This window comes from Scyliorhinus torazame, chromosome 1 (genome assembly GCF_047496885.1).
Source record: "Scyliorhinus torazame isolate Kashiwa2021f chromosome 1, sScyTor2.1, whole genome shotgun sequence".
Lineage (NCBI taxonomy): Eukaryota > Metazoa > Chordata > Chondrichthyes > Carcharhiniformes > Scyliorhinidae > Scyliorhinus > Scyliorhinus torazame.
The window spans coordinates 145013053-145034616 of NC_092707.1; the positions used below are offsets into that span (position 1 = coordinate 145013053).

A 21564-nucleotide genomic window follows, 5' to 3' on the forward strand; every position below is an offset into this window, starting at 1 on the left:
CCACTGCAATCAGGTTTCCATTTTTTTAGATGACTACCACTACCAACTATATTAATGAATTCATATTTACCATAAAATGGAAGAAACAGGGGTCAATTTTGGAAGGAAGAGGTCTGAGTGGAGACAAAACCAGCAATAGGAAGGAACATTATAGCATGTAAACTGATTCCTCGCTCCTTCTCTCATACTACTGGCAGGTTTAAGGATATATTGTTTTATGTGAGGAGAATTCTATCAAATAACAATTCTTATGCCAGCGCAGCTCGATGTTTAATTTTGCATTTCAAATTTCCATCCTGCACTCATTGCGGCTGCTAAGGAAAGATTGAGTTTAGAATGGAACCTGTTTGTAAATCGTTGGGTTGGGTGTTACCTTTAGGTAAAGGACAGATTGGAAAAATTGCAGAAAATAACTGTTTTTCACTTTTACTTTTATCCCTTTTCAAGTTGCTTCTTACCTGTTGTTAGTCATTCTTGTGATTAATTTATATTTATAGTGTCTGAGAAATGTGGTCTGTGAGATGATATGTGAGAAAACAAGAGACAGTAAGATTCTTCAATCATTTGAAGAATGCTCACTGAGTCCCACCATCTAAACCAGGAAGTATAACCACGAATTATAAATTATATTTAAATACTGTAACAGAAAGAAAAATTAAGATTGGGAAAGAAAAATAGGATTAAGAGGGAAAGATAAAAGAGTCAGGAAAAGTCTAAATCTTCAACAGTCATTAAATTCTGAACAAATGCGATCCCACACCTGAAAAAGGTAATTTTCTTTTTTTAAATAAATTTTGAGTACCCAATTATTTTTTCTCCAATTAAGGGGCAATTTAGCATGGCCAATCCACCTAACCTGCACATATTTGGGTTGTGGGGAGTGAAACCCACGCAGACATTGGGAGAATGTGCAAACTTCACACGGACAGTGACCCAGGGCCGGGATTCGAACCTACCGGTCCTCAGCGTTGCAGTCCCAGTGCTAACCACTGCACCACATGCCGCCCCGTAAAAAGTAATTTTCAAGGCCACAGAAGTAATTGGGGAATAATAATTATTAATCATGCCATTAAAAATTCACCTACTGTCTAATGCACCAGCCCGAACTTTCCCTAAGTGATGGGTAAGTACAGAAGATCACGCCTGTCATGCGAGAGTGCCTTTAAGAACTGGATGTTTAAGCAATGTACCTTTAAGAAAACAGTGATGTCATAGAGTGGGTGGAGCTCAGCTCAGTTCAGCCATTTTGCAGTTTGGTTTTGAAGTTTGAAAAGCAGCTTGTTTTGCAGTGAGCTGGAGTTGCTGTGACCTCTGCCATAAAAGACCATTTCTGGATCATTTGGATGATTTAAACTCATAAATATATATATCCTTTAACCTGATGTGATTTTGTTTAAAGGTGTTAAGTCTCTTGGAAGTTTGAAGGAACATTTTAAGGAATTATTTACTGTTGCAATATTTTCTGAGTTATCTTTGAAGTAAGGGGTGTTAAGAGATCCAATGTTCATTTAAGATGTTAAGTTGGGTTCATGGAATAAACAGTGTTTTGTGTTTAAAAACCCACATGTCCATAATTGTAATCCCACACCTAGGGAAAAAGCCATGTGCTAGGAAAAGCAACAAATCCATTAAAAAGCGAGGTTGGTTAAACTCCATGATACATTTTGGGGTTCTGAAAACGCCTCCCCATAACAACGCCTTTATATTAATTTCAGTGTTGAGTCTATCAGTGAGGTACTTTGCTAGTGCAACCCGTGGAGGCGCAGTGTAACGCAGACCACAATTTGCAGATTTCCACATTTAATTGCTTATGTGTGCAATCTGGAGGTGGCTGTCTGATATATTCTATAATAATGGTGCGTGCTATTTGCCTCATCATTATTCTCAATGCACAATTCAAGCCAATGTATTACCAGTCAAACTCCCACATAATAATAGAGAAGGAATCAAGCCCAACCATAGCATTCAAATGAAGCAAGGTTAAGGATAGGGAATAAGGGTGGCATGGTGGCGCAACAGTTAGCAGTGCTGCCTCACAGCGCTGGTGACCCAGGTTCTAACCACGCTCTGGGTCACTGATTGTGTGGAGTTTTCACATTCTCCCCTTGTCTGCGTTAGTCTCACGACCACAACCCAAAGATGTGCAGGGTAGGTGGACTGGCTATTCTTCGGAGATCCATCAACAAAATAGAAGAAAGGAAACAAACTTTGGGCAAAGCAAAAGAGGGCCGCTCCCGTTAGGAGCACTGCCCGAACATAACAAAGATCAATGGAAACTTAAAAGCATCAAATAAGAATGCAATTAAAAGGGTCAATAAAGCACCCCAACCCCTGCGGTGCCCACCAGGCAAGGTGTATTGGCCACACTAAATTACCCCTTAATTGAAAAAAACCTCTACATTTATAAAAAAGAAAAAAAAAGGATAGGGAATAAATAGAACAGGACTTGGGGGTGTAATTGAGACATAATTTATTCGGCTTCGTTTGGAATGAAAAGCATCAGTGTAAACATGTCACACTGCAATGACACCCTCCTGCCAGTGGCAGGGCTATAATTTCTCTTTGGGAGGGGCGGATACAACTCCAGCAAGGACAAGTTGGCACAGGCAGTTCCGACTGTGAGGTTGAGCCACCGAAATTTTATAACTGGCGGAGGATTTCTAATGTATTAATAGCTACGTAAAAAAAATGGGTCATGTTTAATCCAGGGTTAGAGCCTCACTGCATGGGTGAGACTTTGCACTCAGATAAGTGGCATGTCAACACTCCAACTGCGAGGCAAAAATAAATTAATTAAATCCCCAAACACCATTTTTTTTAAAGCACTTTTTAAAAAACGCGTGTGCAAGATCCCGTGTGTTGGAGGAGTGACGGGGACAGACGGGCGGGCATCTCCCACACCTACGTCCTCTCTCCCTCGCAAGGACTCGCGGCCTCCCCGCCTCCGCAATCAGTTCCGGTGGGGGTCGGGAAGGGTGAGAGGTGAGGGGTCAGGGGTGAGAGCTGCTCACAATCTGTCATGGCGAATGATGGAGCCGAGACTTTGGCTTCAGTGTAACTCGGAGCGGCGGCTGTGAAAGCGGCCGGGGAGAGAGGGAGTCGGGCAGGCGCGGAGGGGAGAGGGTCGCCCCGCGAGCCAGGACAAGCCGGTGAGTGATTTGCGGGTTTTACATTTTATTTATTTTTTTCGTTGCCGGAGCGGCGGGATTCCCCCCCCCCCCCCCCGGGCCGGGGAATTATTGCCGAGGATGGGAGCTCCCTATTGCTGAGAATCCCCCACATTGTTTGCTGTGTTTTGATCGCTAGTTTTCAGGACAACAATACTGCTTATTGAATGCAGGGGCGCGGAGTTGTCGCCACAGTTTAAATTTTAGCCGATCGTGTGTTTAATGTTTAGTTTTTCATCCTACTCTTTCCCCCCCCCCCCAAACCTCTCCTTGCACACAATTGTTTGTGAACTGGACTGTAATAAAACAGTGCGGATCAGCATCACCCAGTAGCTGGGAGATTACCCCTGTGCATTGTTTACAATTTTTACATCCTCCTTTTGCTTCCTTTTTTTTTAAAACAAAAGATCTGAACCTTTGGATCGTGTTTTCTTTACATTTATCTTTTTCTCCCCCCCCCCCCCCCCCCCCCATGTTCGCCATCAAGGATACCCGAACCAGTCGTGCAAAGTTAAATATGTCAGATATCTATCCGACCTCGAAACTGGGTCCCCCCAGAATTTACTCTATTCATTTTCAGCGATGCGCGTAGTGTTAAGATCAAGAATACTGGACAAGACTACAAAATAATTTAGGCGCATCAAGTTCTGCTCCGTGTATTGTCTTTTTATTGCAGTTGGCTCCGGTTCGAAAGCTAACGTGTTCAGAGCAAAAATGGACGTTGGTGCGCGAAACGAATGAGACTTGACTATAACACAAAATGTTTCACACAATAAATCCACCCCCCCCCCAAAAAAAAACTACGGAAACAGTTGTCTGAAAGATGCAGTTCTTTATATCTTGTTTAATATATAAATTGCCTTGTTTGGTTGAGGTTTTGGCACCATACTGTACATTACATAAACAATCTGCTGTATCAGATCATTAACAAAAAATATCAGGAACATTCATTAAAATTAAATCCCAAAGAGAATCAAAACACCTTAAAAATAATATCAAATTAAGCAATTTCATATTTCTGCATTTAAACAGGATTTCTTTCCGTGTTAGTTTATGTGGAGTTATGGTGACACAGTGGTTGTGCCACTGGGCTGGTGATCTAGTGGCCTAGACAAATGAAAGGAGTACAAATCTCAATTTAAATCCAATAATTAAATAAGATCTGCAGTGATAAAGCTAACATCACCAATGATAGCTATGACATTTTGGATTAATGTAAAACCCATCTGATTCACTCCTATCCTTTAGATAAGGAATCAGCCATCTTTACCTACATATGGCTTCAGACCCACAGTAAATATGGTTGACACTTAACTGACCTCTGAAATGGCCTAGCAACTCATTCAGTGTATTCAAGAAGATGGCTCGACCACCACTTCCTCAAGGGCAATGAGGGAGGGATGGACAATAAATGCAATTATCATCAATGTCTACATCCCATGAATGAATTTTTAAAAAACTGATTACCACCTCCAATAAAATAGTGGACACTGGAATTTCTTGTATATTCAGTATTCATATTCTAATTTTACACAGTGTCGTGTAAGAGCATCGCTCAACCTTATTGAGAAGGTATACTATTCAGTAATTTTTCTCTTTCAGTTTTGTAGGGCTGCCAAAACCTTTTTTATTCTTTAATAGGATGAGATTTGAGCAGAGATTTGACAAGAGTTTGTGGGAGCTCCAGTGCTGGACCAAGCTGCTAATTAAATCAAGTCCCACCCTGAATACTCAAAATGAAGCTAGAATTGCAAGACAGTGAGACATAAGAAAACCAGTCTTAAACTGTGTCCATTTGACCAGGAATTCTTGTTTTAATAAGCAGTCCAAAAATAATTGGAAAAGCTGGTGATGGGAGTGAAACTTGACTGCTCGTTGATTGACTGAGAGATGATGGTGTGGATTCTGCTTGGATATAATAGAGTAGCAATGAGATGCCAGAACTTTGTTCTGAATGACAGCAAGTGACAGGGACTAACCGAGGACAAAATGTGTGTGACGACTAGGTCCATTACTTTCCCTGATGAGTCAGCTTATGAACTAACTGCTCTGAAAATGGTAAGCCAGCCCATTGGAGCAAGGCATTTTCTAAAATGCAAGAACGAAAAGTTGACAGATGAATCCTTCTCTGTAAGACTTGCATTTCCTGTGACAAGTTACTGAGCCACACCGAGAGGCCTGGGTCAAGTCACTGGAGTGGCCTTGTCATAGGAAATAATTTGTATCAAGGAGAGAGAGAAGTCGAGTAAAAGGTGATGTACAAGAATACATAATCACTGATCAATAACTTCTGCTTCATGAGTTTTAACTTTTGATTTTGAATGCAAGTACTGTAGTTGGAGCAGAATCCTGGAAAAACAAATTGTGCTGATGTCATTTTCCAGAGCGATGTTTACAGTCATATCAGAAAAGAAACCGTTGCAGGAGAGCTGATTGTTATTCTACAGGAAATATAGTGAAGATCAAATGTGCATATGTTTTGGGCCAATTATTGTCATCAGTTTATAAGTATACTGGAAAAACTCCAACATTCACACTCTAAACTTCTCTACAATTCTATCCTCCAAGGTGCTCCTTAAAATCGACCTCTGGCCAAGTTTTGGTAATATATCCTATTTTTTCCCGTGTACAGCTCGGTGTCCAATTTTGCTTGATAAGGGAAGTGTTCATGGACATTTTACTCAGTTAAAGGCAAGGTATAAAATGCACCTTATCGTTGTTATATAGAAACAGCTGTGTTTGATAGGCCAAAGACAGATGGTGTATTTGGTACACATTGGAACTGAAAACAAAAGAGGTTAGTTTGTGTGTATTGTTTCAGAGTATGGATAAGCTGAAAGGTGATTATATGATCTAATGCTTTGCTCCTTTAATTTTATGTTTAACATTTATTTGTAGTTACAAGGTTGAGATGATAAGAAATAAGCAAGCTAAGAGAAATAGACTTAGGACCAGAGTTTCTACATGCAGGACGTTCCTGGTCTATACCTTTTAAGGGACGGCAATACAGAAAATGACTGTTCTTGTGAATGGAATTGCCACGGAATGCTTATTGTAAGAAAGCCGAAAAAAAGTTAAGAGAACATATTCGGCTCAATCGGGAGTTCTGTACAATTGCAAGTGATGCAGAGACGTTTTTCAAACTGGAGGCCTGTGACCAACGATGTGCCTCTGGGATTGGTGCTGGGTCCATTGTTACTTGTTTTTTATATATATATATATGAGAATGTAGGAGGCATGGTTAGTAAGTTTGCAGATGCTGCCAAGATTGGTGGCATAGTGGATAGTGAAGAAGGTTACATAAGATTGCATAGTGGATAGTGAAGGTTATATAAGATTGCAACAGGATCTTGACCAATTGCGCCAGTGGGCCAATGAATGGCAGATGAAGTTTAATTTGGATGAATATGAGGTGATGCATTTTGGTAGATCAAATCAGGGCAGGAGCTACTCAGTTAATGGTAGGGAGTTGCAGAGAGTTACAGAACAAGGAGATCTAGGAGTACAGGTTCATAGCTCCTTGAGGAGGAGTCGCATTTAGATAGGGTGGTGAAGAAGGCAATCAGCCTTGGGCCACCCCACTTTGGTGGGGGGAGGGTGGGGGACTTTAAGGGGGAATCCAATGGGAGGATACCGGTGGCAGAGGCAGGAGCGGCCGGGGTCAGCAGGAGTCAGTTGACTTACGGGAGTGTAATGGGGGGAGCAGGGGGGTTAAGCAATTGCTTGGCCGGGGGAGGGGGGTTGCGGAGGGGGGAACTGGATTGCTGCTGTACTGACTGAGGGGGAGCTGGAGGTAAGAGGGAGAGTCGGGGCGGAGAGCCTCCGCCTGGGGGGCTGGAGAGTGCGGGAGGCGTGGGCATGTGGCTGGCCTAAAAGAGGAGATGGCAAGGCGGGGGGGGGGGGGGGGGGGTAGTCCCCCGATCCGGCTGTTCTTTGAACGTGAGAGGCTTGAATGGGCCGGTCAAGAGGGCCCGGGTGTTTGCGCACTTAAACGGACTAAAGGCAGACGTAGCCATGTTACAGGAGACGCACCTGAAGGTTGCGGATCAGACCAGGCTGAGGAAGGGATGGGTGGGGCAGGTCTTTCGTTCTGGGCTGGACGCCAAGAACAGGGGGGTTGCAATCTTGGTGAGCAAACGGGTGACTTTTGAGGCGGCGGTTATTGTGGCGGATAAGGGGGGCTGATATGTGATGGTGAGTGGTAGGCTGCAGGGGGCCCGGGTGGTGTTGGTGAATGTATACGCCCCAAATTGGGACGATGCAGGGTTCATGAAGCGGATGTTAAGACGGATCCCGGATCTGGAGGCAGGGAATCTGATAATAGGGGGGGACTTTAACACGGTACTGGACCCGGCACTGGATCAGTCTAGGTCGGGTAAGAGGCCGGCTGCGGCCAAGGTCCTAAGGGTGGATCAGATGGGGGGGAGTGGATCTGTGGAGGTTTGCTGGGCCAAGGGAGGGAGTTCTCCTTCTCCCACGTGCACAAGGCTTACTCACGGATAAACTTTTTTGTGGTGAGCAGGGCGCTGATCCCGAGAGTGGAGGGGACGGAGTATTCGGCCATTGCGATTTCGGATCACGCCCCGCACTGGGTGGAGCTGGAGTTGGGGGAAGAGAGGGGCCAGCGCCCACTGTGGCGCATGGATGTGGGATTGTTGGTGGATGAGGAGATCTGCGGGCGGGTCCGGGGGTGCATTCAAAGGTATATGGAGGCCAATGACAACAGGGAGGTGCCGGTGAGTGTGGTCTGCGAGGCGCTGAAGGCGGTGGTCAGAGGGAAGCTAATTTCAATCAGGACTCACAGAGAAAAGAGGGAGAGGACGGAGAAGGAGAGATTGGTGGGGGAGCTACTGAGTGTGGATAGGAGATACGCGGAATCCCCGAGGAGGGGCTGCTGAAGGAGCGGCAGAGCCTCCAAACGTAGTTTGACTTGCTGACTACGGGGAAAGCTGAGGCCCAGTGGAGGAAGGTACAGGGGGCAGCGTATGAGTATGGGGAGAAGGCGAGTCGGATGCTGGCGCATCAGCTGCGAAGGAAGGAGGCGGCTAGGGAAATTGGGGGAATCGGGGACGGGGGTGGGGGGCGGTGGAACTCGGTGCGGAGTCCAGCCAAAATAAATGAGGTCTTTAGGGACTTCTATGGGAACTTGTACAAGTCAGAACCCCCGGAGGGGGGGGGGGGAGGGGATGCAGCAGTTCCTGGACCAATTGTGGTTTCCGAGGGTGGAGGTGGGCAGGTAGAAGGTTTGGGGGACCCCGGTCAGGATGGAGGAGCTGGTTAAGGGGGTGGGGAGCATACAGGCGGGCAAGGCCCCGGGACCGGGCGGGTTCCCGGTTGCGTTCTACAGGAAGTTCTTGGAACTGTTGGGCCCGTTGCTGTTGAGAACCTTTAACGAGGCGAAAGAGAAAGGAATTCTTCCCCCAACGATGTCGCAGGCTCTGATCTCGCTTATCCTCAAGCGGGACAAGGACCCGCTGCAGGGTGGCTCGTATAGGCCGATTTCGCTCCTCAATGTGGATGCCAAGTTGTTGGCGAAGGTCCTGGCCACTAGGATTGAGGATTGTGTCCCGGGAGTAATACATGAGGATCAGACTGGGTTTGTGAAGGGCAGGCAGCTGAATGCAAATGTGCGGAGGCTCCTGACTGATTATGATGCCCTCGGAGGGGGGCTAGGCAGAAGTGGCGGCGGCAATGGACGCGGAGAAGGCCTTTTGGGTGGAGTGGGAGAACCTGTGGGAAGTGCTGGGCATGTTTGGGTTCGGGGAGGGGTTCATAAGGTGGGTTAAATGGTTGTACCAGGCCCCGGTGGCGAGTGTATCGACGAACCGGCTGAGGTCAGTGTACTTTAGACTGTACCGTGGAACGAGGCAGGGGTGCCCTCTGTCCTCCCTGCTGTTTGCCCTGGCGATTGAGCCACTGGCCATGGTGCTGAGGGTGTCCAGAAACTGGAGGGGTTTGGTCCGGGGGGGGGGGGGGGGGGGGGGGGGGGAAGGAGCACCGTGTCTCACTATACGCGGATGACCTGCTTCTGTACATCGCAGATCCGGTGGAGGGGATGGGGGAGGTCATGCAGACCCTTGGGGAGTTTGGAGACTGCTCGGGATACAAGCTCAATGTTGGGAAGAGCGAGCTCTTTGTGATGCATGCGAGAGGCCAGGAAAAGAGGTTGGAGGAGCTGCTGCTTAAGATGGTGGCGAGGAGTTTTCGGTATTTGGGTATTCAGGTGGCCAAGAGTTGGGGGGTCTTGCATAAGCTCAATCTGGCGTAGTTGGTGGACCAGATGGAGGAGGACTTCAGGAGGTGGGACATGCTGCCACTCTCCCTGGCGGGCTCGGTGCAGTCCGTTAAGATGACGGTCCTCCCTAGGTTCTTGTTCGTTTTTCAGTGCCTGCCTATTCTCATCCCTAAGGCCTTTTTCAAGCGGGTGAGCAAGAGTATTATGGGATTTGTGTGGGCAAATAAGACCCCGAGGGTTAAGAGACTGTTCATGGAGTGCAGTCGGGGGCGGGGGCGGGGGGGGGGGGGGGGGGGGGGGGGGGGGGGGGGAGTGGGCTGGCGCTGCCGAACCTGTGCAGCTACTACTGAGCAGCAAACGTGTCGATGATTCGGAAGTGGGTAATGGAGGGAGAAGGGGTGGCGTGGAAAAGTCTAGAGGTGGCGTCCTGTGTAGGTACTAGCCTGGGGGCACTAGTGATGGCACCGTTGCAGCTTCCGCCGATGCGGTATACCATGAGCCCGGTGGTGGCGGCGACACTGAGGATTTGGGGGCAGTGGAGACGGCACGGGGGAGGTGGGAGCCTCAGTCTGGCCCCGATACGGAACAACCATAGGTTTGCTCCGGGCAAGATAGATGGTGGGTTCCCAAGCTGGCACCGAGCGGGAATTAGAAGGATGGGGGATTGATTCACCGATGGGACTTTTGCCAGTCTGAGGGCGCTGGAGGAGAAATTTGGGTTACCCCTCGGAAATGTCTTTAGGTATATGCAGGTTTGGGTGTTCATGAGGAGGCAGGTAGGGGAATTCCCGCTGCTGCCTGCCCGGAGGATACAGGACAGGGTGATCTCGGGCGTGTGGGTCGGAGAGGGTAAGGTCTCGGAGATATACCAGGAGCTGCAGGAGCCGGAGGAGGCCTCAGTGGAGGAGCTGAAGGGCAAGTGGGAGGAGGAGCTGGATGAGGGCCTGTGGGCTGATGCCCTGGGCAGGTTCAATTCCTCCTCATCTTGCGCCAGGCTCAGCCTGATCCAGTGGAAAGTGGTACACAGGGCTCATATGACAGGGGTGAGGATGAATAAGTTTTATGGGATGGAGGACAGATGTGTGAGGTGTTCGGGGATCCCAGCGAACCATGCCCAAATGTTCTGGGCGTGCCCGGCGCTTGCGGAGTTTAGGAAGGGCTTTGCAAAGGCTATGTCCAAGGTCTTGGATACTCGGGTAAAACCGAGCTGGGGGATAGCGATATTTGGGGTACCAGACGATCCGGGAGTGCAGGAGTCGAAAGAGGCCGGAATTCTGGCCTTTGCCTCCTTGGAAGCCCGGAGAAGGCTCTTGTTAATTTTGAGGGACGCAAAGCCCCCAAGCGTAGAGGCTTGGGTCAACGGCATGGCGGGGTTTCTTAGGTTGGAGAAGATAAAGTTTGCCTTGCGAGGGCCCTTGCAGGGGTTCTCCAGGCGGTGGCAACCGTTCCATGACTTTCTCGCGGAACGTTGGGTGGAGGTCAACAGCAGCAGCAACCCGGGGAGGGGGGGGCTGATTTATTTTCCGTTTTGTAAGGGGCGCATGCCCCGTTTCGTTTTGAGTTGGGGGTTAGTTTGTTAAACTGTTTATCGTTTAGAGGGTTAAGTTGTTTTGTTTGTTGGCATGTTGCCCTTTCTTTGTATTATTTTCTTTTTTGGAGTGTTTTGTAAAATTATTGAAAAACTTTGAATAAATACATTTAAAAAAAAAAGAAGAAGGCATCCAGTATGCTAGGTTTTATTGGTCAAAATATTGTTTACAGGGCAGCACGGTGGCACAGTGGGTTAGCCCTGTTGCCTCATGGCGCCGAGGTCCCAGGTTCGATCCTGGCTCTGGGTCACTGTCCGTATGGAGTTTACACATTCTCCCCGTGTTTGCGAGGGTTTTGCCCCCACAACTCAAAGATGTGCAGGGTAGGTGGATTGGCCACGCTAAATTGCCCCTTAATTGGAAAAAAAATGAATTTGGCTACTCTAAATTTATTTAAAAAAAAGAATATTGTTTACAGGAGTTGGGATGTCTTGCTGAAGTTGTACAAGACATTGGTAAGACCACACATGGAATACTTTATTCAGTTCTGGTCACCCTATTATAGGAAGGATATTGTAAAACTAGATTTGGATTGGATTTGGATTTGTTTATTGTCACGTGTACCGAGGTACAGTGAGAAGTATTTTTCTGTGAGCAGCTCAACAGATCATTAAGTACATGAAAAGGAAATAAAAGAAAATACATAATAGGGCAACACAGGTTACACAATGTAACTACATAACACCAGCACCTGGTGAAGCGCACAGCGCCGTAGTGTTAATGAGGTCAGTCCATAAGAGGGTCATTTAGGAGTCTGGTAACAGCGGGGAAGAAGCTGTTTTTGCGTCTGTCCATGCGAGTTCGCAGACGTTTGTATCTTTTGCCCGATGGAAGAAGTTGGAAGAGTGAGTAAGCCGGGTGGGAGGGGTCTTTGATTATGCTGTCCGCTTTCCCCAGGAAGCGGGAGGTGTAGATGGAGTCAATGGATAGGAGGCAGGTTTGTGTAATGGACTGGGCTGTGTTCACGACTGTCTGAAGTTTCTTGCGGTCTTGGGCCGAGCAGTTGCCATACCAGGCTGTGAAGCAGCCAGATAGGATGCTTTCTATGGTGCATCTGTTAAAGATGGTAAGAGTTAATGTGGGCATGCTGAATTTCCTTAGTTTCCTGAGGACGTATAGGTGCTGTTGTACTTTCTTGGTGGTAGCGTTGACGTGGGTGGACCAGGACAGATTTTTGGAGATGTGTACCCCATGGAATTTGAAACTGCTAACCATCTCCACTTCGGCCCAGTTGATGCTGACAGGGGTGTGTGCAGTACTTGCTTCCTGACGTCAATGACCAGCTCTTTAGTTTTGCTGGCATTGAGGGATAGATTGTTGTCGCTGCACCACTCCACTAGGTTCTCTAGCTCCCTCCTGTATTCTGATTCATCGTTCTTCGAGATCCGGCCCACTATGGTCGTATCGTCAGCAAACGTAGATAGAGTTGAAACCAGATTTTGGCATGCAGTCGTGTGTGTACAGGGAGTATAGTAGGGGGCTAATTTTATAGCCTTGCGGAGCCCCGGTATTGAGGATTATTGTGGAGGAGGTGTTGTTGTTTATTCTTACTGATTGTGGTCTGTGGGTCAGAAAGTCGAGGATCCAGTTGCAGAGTGAGGAGCCAAGTCCTAGGTTTTGGAGCTTTGATATGAGTTTGGCTGGGATTATGGTGTTGAAGGTAGAGCTGTAGTCAATAAATAGGAGTCTGATGTAGGAGTCCTTGTTGTCAAGATGCTCTGGGGATTAGTGTAGGGCCAGGGAGATGGTGTCTGCTGTGGACCGTTTGCGGTGTTATGCGAATTGCAGTGAATCAAGGCGTTCTGGTGCGCTTCATGACCAACCTCTTAAAGCACTTCATTACGACTAAAGTCAGGGCCACCGGATCGTAGTCATTGAGACACATTGCCTGGTTCTTCTTTGGTACCGTATGATGGTGGTCTTCTTGAAGCAGGTGGGGACCTTGGAGCGGAGTAGGAACAGGTTAAAAATGTCCGCGAACACACTGCCAGCTGGTCCGTGCAGGCTCTGAGTGCACGACCAGGACCCGTCGCCTTACGAGGGTTCACTTTCAGGAAAGCCGATCTGACTTCGGAAGTTGTGATGGTGGGTGTGTTATGGGCTGCTGGGGCTCTCAATAGCAGATCATTTGTTTCCTGCTCGAACCGAGCATAGAATGCATTGAGTTCATCGGGAGGGGTGCGCTGCTGCTGGAGATACTGTTCGGCTTCGCTTTGTCGCCCATTATGTTGTTTAGGCTTTGCCATAACCGAAGAGAGTCTGAGATGCTAGTCTGTGACTCCAGCTTGGTCTGATATTCTCTTTTGGCATCTCGGATGGCTTTGCGGAGGTTGCATCTGGACTTCTTGTATAGGTCAGGGTTGTCTCGCGATTGAGCCATGGTTTCTGGTTGGGGAACGAACGTACTGCTTTCTTTGGCATGCAGTCGTCCACTAGACGTCCATTAGAAAGAATGCAGAAGAGATTTACGAGGATGCTACCAGGACTTGATGGTCTGAGTTATAAGGATAGGCTGGGACCTTTTTCCTCGGGGCTTAGGGGTGATCTTAGAGATGTGTAAAATAACAAAGAGCATTGATAAGGTATATAGTCACCATCTTTTCCTAAAGGTAGAGGAGTCTAGAACTAGAGAGCATAGGTTTAAGTGAGAGGAGAGAGATACAAAAGAGACCAGAAGGGAAATTTCTTCACACAGAGGGTGGTGAGCATCTGAAATGGGCTGCCAAAGGCAGTTGTAGAGGTTGCCTTAAAAAGCAGTTAGGTAGTTACATGGGCAGGGTGGGTATAAAGGGATATGGGCCAAATGCGGGCAAGTGGGACTAGCTCAGTGATAGAAACTGGGCGGCATGGAAAAGCTGGGCGAAAGGGCCTGTTTCCATGCTGTAAACATATATGACTCTAAGTCTATTATATTCAGATGTGGCTCAATTGGTAGCACAGAGTCATATGGCTTTGGGTTCAAGTCCCAGTCTAGGGCTTGAGCACAAAAAAAATCAAGGCTGACAGTCGAGTGCAGCCCTGAAGAAGTACTGTATTGTCGGTGGTCCCGTCTTTTAGATGACACATTAAACCAAGGCCCTGCCTGCCCTTGCAAGTGGATGTACAAGATCCTGTGGCATTGATTTGAAGAAGAGCAGGGGAGTTATCAACATCAAAAAACAGATTGCTGGGTTATTATTAACTGTTGTTAGTGGGGAGTTTGCTATGCGCACATTTGGCTGCCCCATTTTGCACATTACAACAGTGACTATACTTTAAAAGTACTTTATTGACTGTAAAGTGCTTTGAGATGTCAGGTGGTCATGAAAAGCACTGTATGAAAGCAAGGCTTTTTTATTGTAGTTTAGAGAATGTTCTGATTACAGTAATGTTTGAAGGGATGAGCCAATTAAGTAGCTGCATTGGCGCAAAACATGAAGAGCCTTTGGAAAGGTTTAAGGGACATTACAATCTATTAGCATCCTTTGTCAAGACTAAAGGGAAGAGGGATAAATGACGAGGAAAAATGAATGTAAAAGGAAGAATTGTGGACAGACATTACAGAGTTTACAGACAAATCATGCAACTAGAGGCAAGATCCAGATCAACTTTTTGGTGGCTGGTGAAGTACTGATGGTACTGAATGAGTGGTGGAAAGAAAGTTGGCGTTGCTTTACATTCTAAGACACCCATTCTGTAGAACAGTGGTGTGGTATGCCTGGAGCATTATAGGCAGAGTTGTGGCTGTAGCTGAGGGTTTACTGCAACTGGCTGTGGTGTTTATTAGAATCATAGAAATTACAGTGCAGAAAGAGGCCATTCGGCCCATCGCGTCGGCACCAGCCCTTGGAAAGAGCACCCCACATCTCCAACCTATCCTCGTAACCTAGTAACCCCACCAACCTTTTTGGACACTAAGGGCAATTTAGCATGGCCAATCCACCTAACCTGCGCATCTTTGGACTGTGGGAGGAAACCGGAGCACCCGGAGGAAACCCACGCAGACACGGGGAGAACGTGCCGACTCCGTACAGACAGTGACCCAATCGAACCTGGGACCCTGGAGCTGTGAAGCAACTGTGCAAACCACTGTGCTACCGTGCTACACTTTATTAGCTCTGCTTCAAGTTGCCTGACCTGAATAATGCAAAGAGCAGGGAGGTCACTCTGTGACCTAGCCTGTGTTCATCCCTCAAACAGCACCACAAACACATTTTCTGATCATTATCTCATTGCTGTTTGTGGAGCCTTGCCGTGTGCAAATTCACTCTGTTTTACTGCAGGTGTCAGGGTACTGATTGGTAAATACAAAATGCTTCTAATGCAGCCTGACGCGCCTGGCTCATTTCCATTGCCTTTCCTCTTCATGGAAAAAGCACAAGCACAGGGTGATTCCTGCTGTAACAATTCTGTGATTCAGTGAAGCCCATTGTACCACTATTAGTACTATTAGCATTGCAAAACACTAGCTGTGCCACACCAATTACCACAAAGACTTCTGACAAACTAATAGCAAGGAAGAAGGCTTTTTTGAAAAGTTGCCGAAATATTCAAGCCGGTTCTTAATCCACCTCCGTGTCTACAAGTCTAGATCCACAATTTAAAACAGCAGGAACATGTATTTCTGAATGCAGAAGAATTGCTCAGACTGTTGAATTATATAATTGACAGGAACCTCATCATTACTGAAATGAAGTCTTCATTAAACATATGACACAAATATTATATTTAGGGGACATGGTGACTCACTGGTATTTTCTTTTTTTTAAAAATGTATTTTATTCAAATTTTTTCCGGTCAAACAAAACAATACAAAGGTTTACCTTTTTACAGCAATAAAACAATATATATAACAGTGACCGTTTTAACAAATAAATAAATAATATATAAACTAAATGGCAACTGCCATAACAAAAATAATAACTCTCCAGTGATAAAATCAAACAATCCAATATACATAACCAAGTACAAATATCGATACAAAAACACCCCTGGGGACCTGCCCGACCCCCCCCCCCCCCCCGGTTGCTGCTGTTGCCTTCCCATTTCCTTTATCGTTCTGCAAGGTAGTCAATGAACGGTTGCCACCGCCTGGTGAACCCTTGAGCCGAACCCCTTAGTGTGAACTTTATCCGTTCTAGTTTTATAAACCCTGCCATGTCATTTATCCAGGTCTCCACGCCCGGGGGTTTGGCTTCCTTCCACATAAGCAATATCCTTCGCCGGGCTACTAGGGACGCAAAGGCCAAGACATCAGCCTCTTTCGCCTCCTGCACTCCCGACTCTTCTGCAACCCCAAATATAGCCAACCCCCAGCCTGGCTCGACCCGGACCCCCACCACCTTCGAAAGCACCTTTGCCACCCCCACCCAGAACCCCTGCAGTGCCGGGCATGACCAAAGCATGTGGGTGTGGTTTGCTGGGCTTCTCGAGCATCTCCCACACCTATCCTCTGCCCTGAAAAATTTACTGAGCCTTGCTCCGGTCATATGCGCCCTGTGCAAAACCTTGAATTGTATCAGGCTTAGCCTGGCGCACGAGGACGACGAGTTTACCCTACATAGGTCATCAGCCCACAGCCCCTCCTCAATCTCTTCCCCCAGCTCTTCTTCCCATTTCCCCTTCAGCTCATCCACCATGATCTCCCCCTCGTCCCTCATTTCCCTGTATATATCCGACACCCTACCATCCCCCACCCATGTCCCTGAGATCACTCTATCTTGAATCTCCTGCGTCGGGAGCTGCGGGAATTCCCTCACCTGTTGCCTCGCAAATGCCCTCAGTTGCATGTACCGAAATGCATTCCCTTGGGGCAACCCATATTTTTCCGTCAGCACTCCCAGACTCGCAAACGTCCCGTCTACGAACAGATCTCTCAGTTGGGACTTCCGGGTGCGGCGATGACCAGCTAAGTCGCACGTTTCGGCAGCTCCCGGTGGAACGGACTTTTGGGCTCTTAATAGGAGCCCCATCGGCAATTTTAACGGCAAAAAACACTGTGCTGTAATCCAGAAGGGAATCCCCCCTGGACACGGATGGAAAAAGGAGAGGAAAGTAGCCGGATTGCGGTGGATCCTCTAGAGCAGCGGCAAGGAAGGCAAGCAAAAACCAAGATGGCGTCGGAAGGTGGCAGTTTAATATGGGGCCCTGAACAACACGAGTTCTTGAAGCGCTGCGTGGAAGAGCTTAAAAAGGAGATGAAGAAGGAGCTGTTGGCCCCGATATTACAGGCGATTGAAGGGCTAAAAGATGAGCAAAAGACCCAGGAGCGGGAGCTTCGGGTCGTGAAGGCAAAGGCTGCGGAGAACGAGGACGATATACAGGGCCTGGTGGTGAAGACGGAGATGCACGAGGCACACCATAAACGATGTGTGGAAAGGCTGGAGGTGCTGGAGAATAATGCGAGGAGGAAGAATTTAAGGATTCTTGGTCTTCCTGAAGGTGCAGAAGGGGCGGACGTCGGGGCATATGTGAGCACGATGCTGCACTCGTTAATGGGAGCGGAGGCCCCGACGGGTCCGTTGGAGGTGGAGGGAGCATACCGAGTGATGGTGCGAGGACCGAGAGCAGGAGAAATTCCCAGAGCCATAGTGGTGAGATTCCTCCGTTTTAAGGACAGAGAGATGGTCCTCACATGGGCAAAGAAAACTCGGAGCAGTAGGTGGGAGAATGCGGTGATCCGCGTATATCAAGACTGGAGTGCGGAGGTGGCGAGAAGGAGGGCGAGCTTTAATCGGGCCAAGGTGGTGCTTCATAAAAAGATTAAATTTGGAATGCTGCAGCCGGCAAGACTGTGGGTCACATATCAAGGGAAGCACCACTACTTTGAAACGGCGGATGAGGCGTGGACATTTATTGTTGAAGAGAAATTGGAATAAGCGGGTTATTAAAAAAGAACGTTTGAGACAAAGTGGTGGGGCGAAGAGGGGGGAAAAAGGGGGGAGAGATGATTTTTATGTTGGTAATCCTGCGACCCGGTAACTTTTCTCTCTTCCACAGGTTGTGGGGGAGGGAGGAAGGGAGGTGGAGGAGCTGGGGGCGTTGGCCATTGGGGGCGGGGACAAAAGGGAAGCGCGGGCTTTGTTCCCGCGCTATGATAATTATGGCGGGAATAGGGAAGCAGGAAGGAGGGGGCGTCGCACGGTGCGAGCTGAGGTCACGGGGGGAAGCCGAGGTCGGCCAGAGTTTGCTGACTTCTGGGAGCAACATGGGGGGTGTAACTACGCTAGTGGGGGATCTAGCCGGGGGGGGGGTGGGAGGGGGGATTTACTGGGTTGCTGCTGCTGGGGAGAAGGGGGAGCTGGTATGGGGTGGGGTGGGCGGGGCGGGAGGGCACCGCCTGGGGGGGACACAGCTGCGTGGGAACTGGGTGAGGAGCTGGATAAAAGGGGATGGCTAATCGACAAGGGGGGGGGGGGTAAAGAGCCCCCCCAACCCGGCTGATCATGTGGAATGTGAGAGGGCTGAACGGGCCGATTAAGAGGGCATGGGTACTCGCACACCTTAACCACATCTGCCTTAAGTTTCTTATGTTACAGGAGACGCATTTGAAACTGATAGACCAGGTTAGACTACGCAAAGGATGGGTGGGGCAGGTGTTTCATTCGGGGCTAGATGCGAAAAACAGGGGGGTGGCTATACTAGTGGGGAAGCGGGTAATGTTTGAGGCAAAGACCATAGTGGCGGATAGTGGGGGCAGATACGTGATGGTGAGTGGCAAATTACAGGGGGAGGCGGTGGCCTTGGTGAACGTATATGCCCCGAACTGGGATGATGCCAACTTTATGAGGCGCATGTTAGGACGTATCCCGGACCTAGAGGTGGGGGAGTTGGTAATGGGTGGAGATTTTAACATGGTGCTGGAACCAGGGCTGGACAGATCGAGGTCCAGGACTGGAAGGAGGCCGGCAGCAGCCAAGGTGCTTAAAGACTTTATGGAGCAGATGGGAGGAGTAGACCCATGGAGATTTAGCAGACCTAGGAGCAAGGAGTTTTCGTTTTTCTCCTATGTCCACAAAGTTTATTCGCGAATAGACTTTTTTGTTTTGGGAAGGGCGTTGATCCCGAAGGTGAGGGGGACGGAGTATACGGCGATAGCTATTTCGGATCACGCTCCACACTGGGTGGACTTGGAGATACGGGAGGAAAAAGAATGGCTTCCACCCTGGAGAATGGACATGGGACTAATGGCGGATGAGGGTGTGTGTCTAAGGGTGAGGGGGTGTATTGAAAAGTACTTGGAACTCAATGATAATGGGGAGGTCCAGGTGGGAGTGGTCTGGGAGGCGCTGAAGGCAGTGGTTAGAGGGGAGCTGATATCAATCAGGGCACATAAAGGAAAGCAGGAGAGTAGGGAACGGGAGCGGTTGCTGCAAGAACTTCTGAGGGTGGACAGGCAATATGCGGAGGCACAGGAGGAGGGACTGTACAGGGAAAGGCAAAGGCTACACGTAGAATTTGATTTGCTGACAATGGGTACTGCAGAGGCACAGTGGAGGAAGGCACAAGGTGTACAGTACGAATATGGGGAGAAGGCGAGCAGGTTGCTGGCCCACCAATTGAGGAAAAGGGGAGCAGCGAGGGAAATAGGGGGAGTGAGGGATGAGGAGGGAGAGATGGAGCGGGGAGCGGAGAGAGTGAATGGAGTGTTCAAGGCATTCTATGAAAGATTATATGAAGCTCAGCCCCCGGATAGGAAGGAGAGAATGATGTGTTTTCTGGACCAGCTGGAATTTCCTAAGGTGGAGGAGCAGGAGAGGGTGGGACTGGGAGCACAAATCAAAATGGCAGAAGTAGTGAAAGGAATTAGGAGCATGCAGGCGGGGAAGGCCCCGGGACCGGATGGATTCCCAGTTGAATTTTACAGGAAATATGTGGACTTGCTCGCCCCGCTACTGATGAGAACTTTTAATGAGGCGAGGGAAAGGGGACAGCTGCCCCCGACTATGTCAGAGGCAACGATATCGCTTCTAAAGAAGGAAAAAGACCCGCTGCAATGCGGGTCCTATAGGCCTATTTCCCTCCTGAACGTAGACGCTAAGATTCTGGCCAAGGTAATGGCAATGAGGATAGAGGATTGTGTCCCGGGGGTGGTCCATGAGGACCAATCTGGGCTTGTGAAGGGGAGACCGCTGAATACGAATATACGGAGGCTGCTAGGGGTAATGATGATGCCCCCACCAGAGGGGGAAGCAGAGATAGTGGTGGTGATGGATGCCGAGAAAGCATTTGATAGAGTGGAGTGGGATTATTTGTGGGAGGTGTTGAGGAGATTTGGCTTTGGAGATGAGTATATTAGATGGATACAGCTGCTGTATAGGGCCCCGATGGCGAGCGTGGTCACGAATGGACGGGGGTCTGCGTATTTTCGGCTCCATAGAGGGACGAGGCAGGGATGTCCTCTGTCCCCATTATTGTTTGCACTGGCGATAGAGCCCCTGGCAATAGCATTGAGGGGTTCCAGGAAGTGGAGGGGAGTACTCAGGGGAGGAGAAGAACACCGGGTATCTCTGTATGCGGACGATTTGTTGTTGTATGTGGCGGACCCGGCGGAGGGGATGCCAGAGATAATGCGGATACTTGGGGAGTTTGGAGAATTTTCAGGATATAAACTGAACATGGGGAAAAGTGAGTTGTTTGTGGTGCATCCAGGGGAGCAGAGCAGAGAAATAGAGGACTTACCGCTGAGGAAGGTAACAAGGGACTTTCGCTACTTGGGGATCCAGATAGCCAAGAATTGGGGTACATTACATAGGTTAAATTTAACGCGGTTGGTGGAACAGATGGAGGAGGACTTCAAGAGATGGGACATGGTATCCCTGTCACTGGCAGGGAGGGTGCAGGCGGTTAAAATGGTGGTCCTCCCGAGATTCCTCTTTGTGTTTCAGTGCCTCCCGGTGGTGATCACGAAGACTTTTTTCAGAAGTATTGAAATGAGCATCATGGGTTTTGTGTGGGCCGGGAAGACCCCGAGAGTGAGGAAGGGATTTTTGCAGCGTAGTAGGGATAGGGGGGTGCTGGCACTACCGAGCCTAAGTGAGTACTACTGGGCCGCCAATATCTCAATGGTATGTAAGTGGATGGGAGAAGAGGAGGGAGCGGCGTGGAAGAGATTGGAGAGGGCGTCCTGCAGGGGGACTAGCCTACAAGCTATGGTGACGGCGCCGTTGCCGTTCTCACCGAAGAAATACACCACAAGCCCGGGGGTGGTGGCTACTCTGAAAATTTGGGGGCAGTGGAGACGGCATAGGGGAAAGACGGGAGCCTCGGTGTGGTCCCCGATAAGAAATAACCATAGGTTTGCTCCGGGGAGAATGGATGGGGGATTTGGAACATGGCAAAGAGCAGGAGTAACACAATTGAGAGATCTGTTTGTAGATGGGACGTTTGCAAGTCTGGGAGCGCTGACCGAAAAATATGGGTTGCCCCAGGGGAATGCATTCCGGTATATGCAACTGAGGGCTTTTGCGAGGCAACAGGTGAGGGAATTCCGGCAGCTCCCGACGCAGGAGGTGCAGGACAGAGTGATCTCAAAGACATGGGTGGGGGACGGTAAGGTATCAGACATATATAGGGAAATGAGGGACGAGGGGGA

General features: G+C 48.7%; 1 protein-coding gene across 11 annotated transcripts in view; it reads left to right on the top strand.

Moving 5' to 3' along the window:
• Positions 1 to 2643: 2643 nt before the first annotated feature.
• Positions 2644 to 21564, top strand: part of LOC140413952 (homeobox-containing protein 1-like) — a 167321-nt gene continuing 148400 nt past the window's right edge. For 3 of the 11 annotated variants that reach the window (XM_072500947.1, XM_072500954.1, XM_072500952.1), the window contains exon 1: positions 2647 to 3149. The gene's annotated coding sequence lies outside the window, so the exon portion shown is untranslated. Of the gene's footprint in view, positions 3150 to 21564 lie in introns of all 11 variants that reach the window. The other 8 variants (XM_072500945.1, XM_072500950.1, XM_072500943.1 and 5 more) reach the window with 6 other exon arrangements.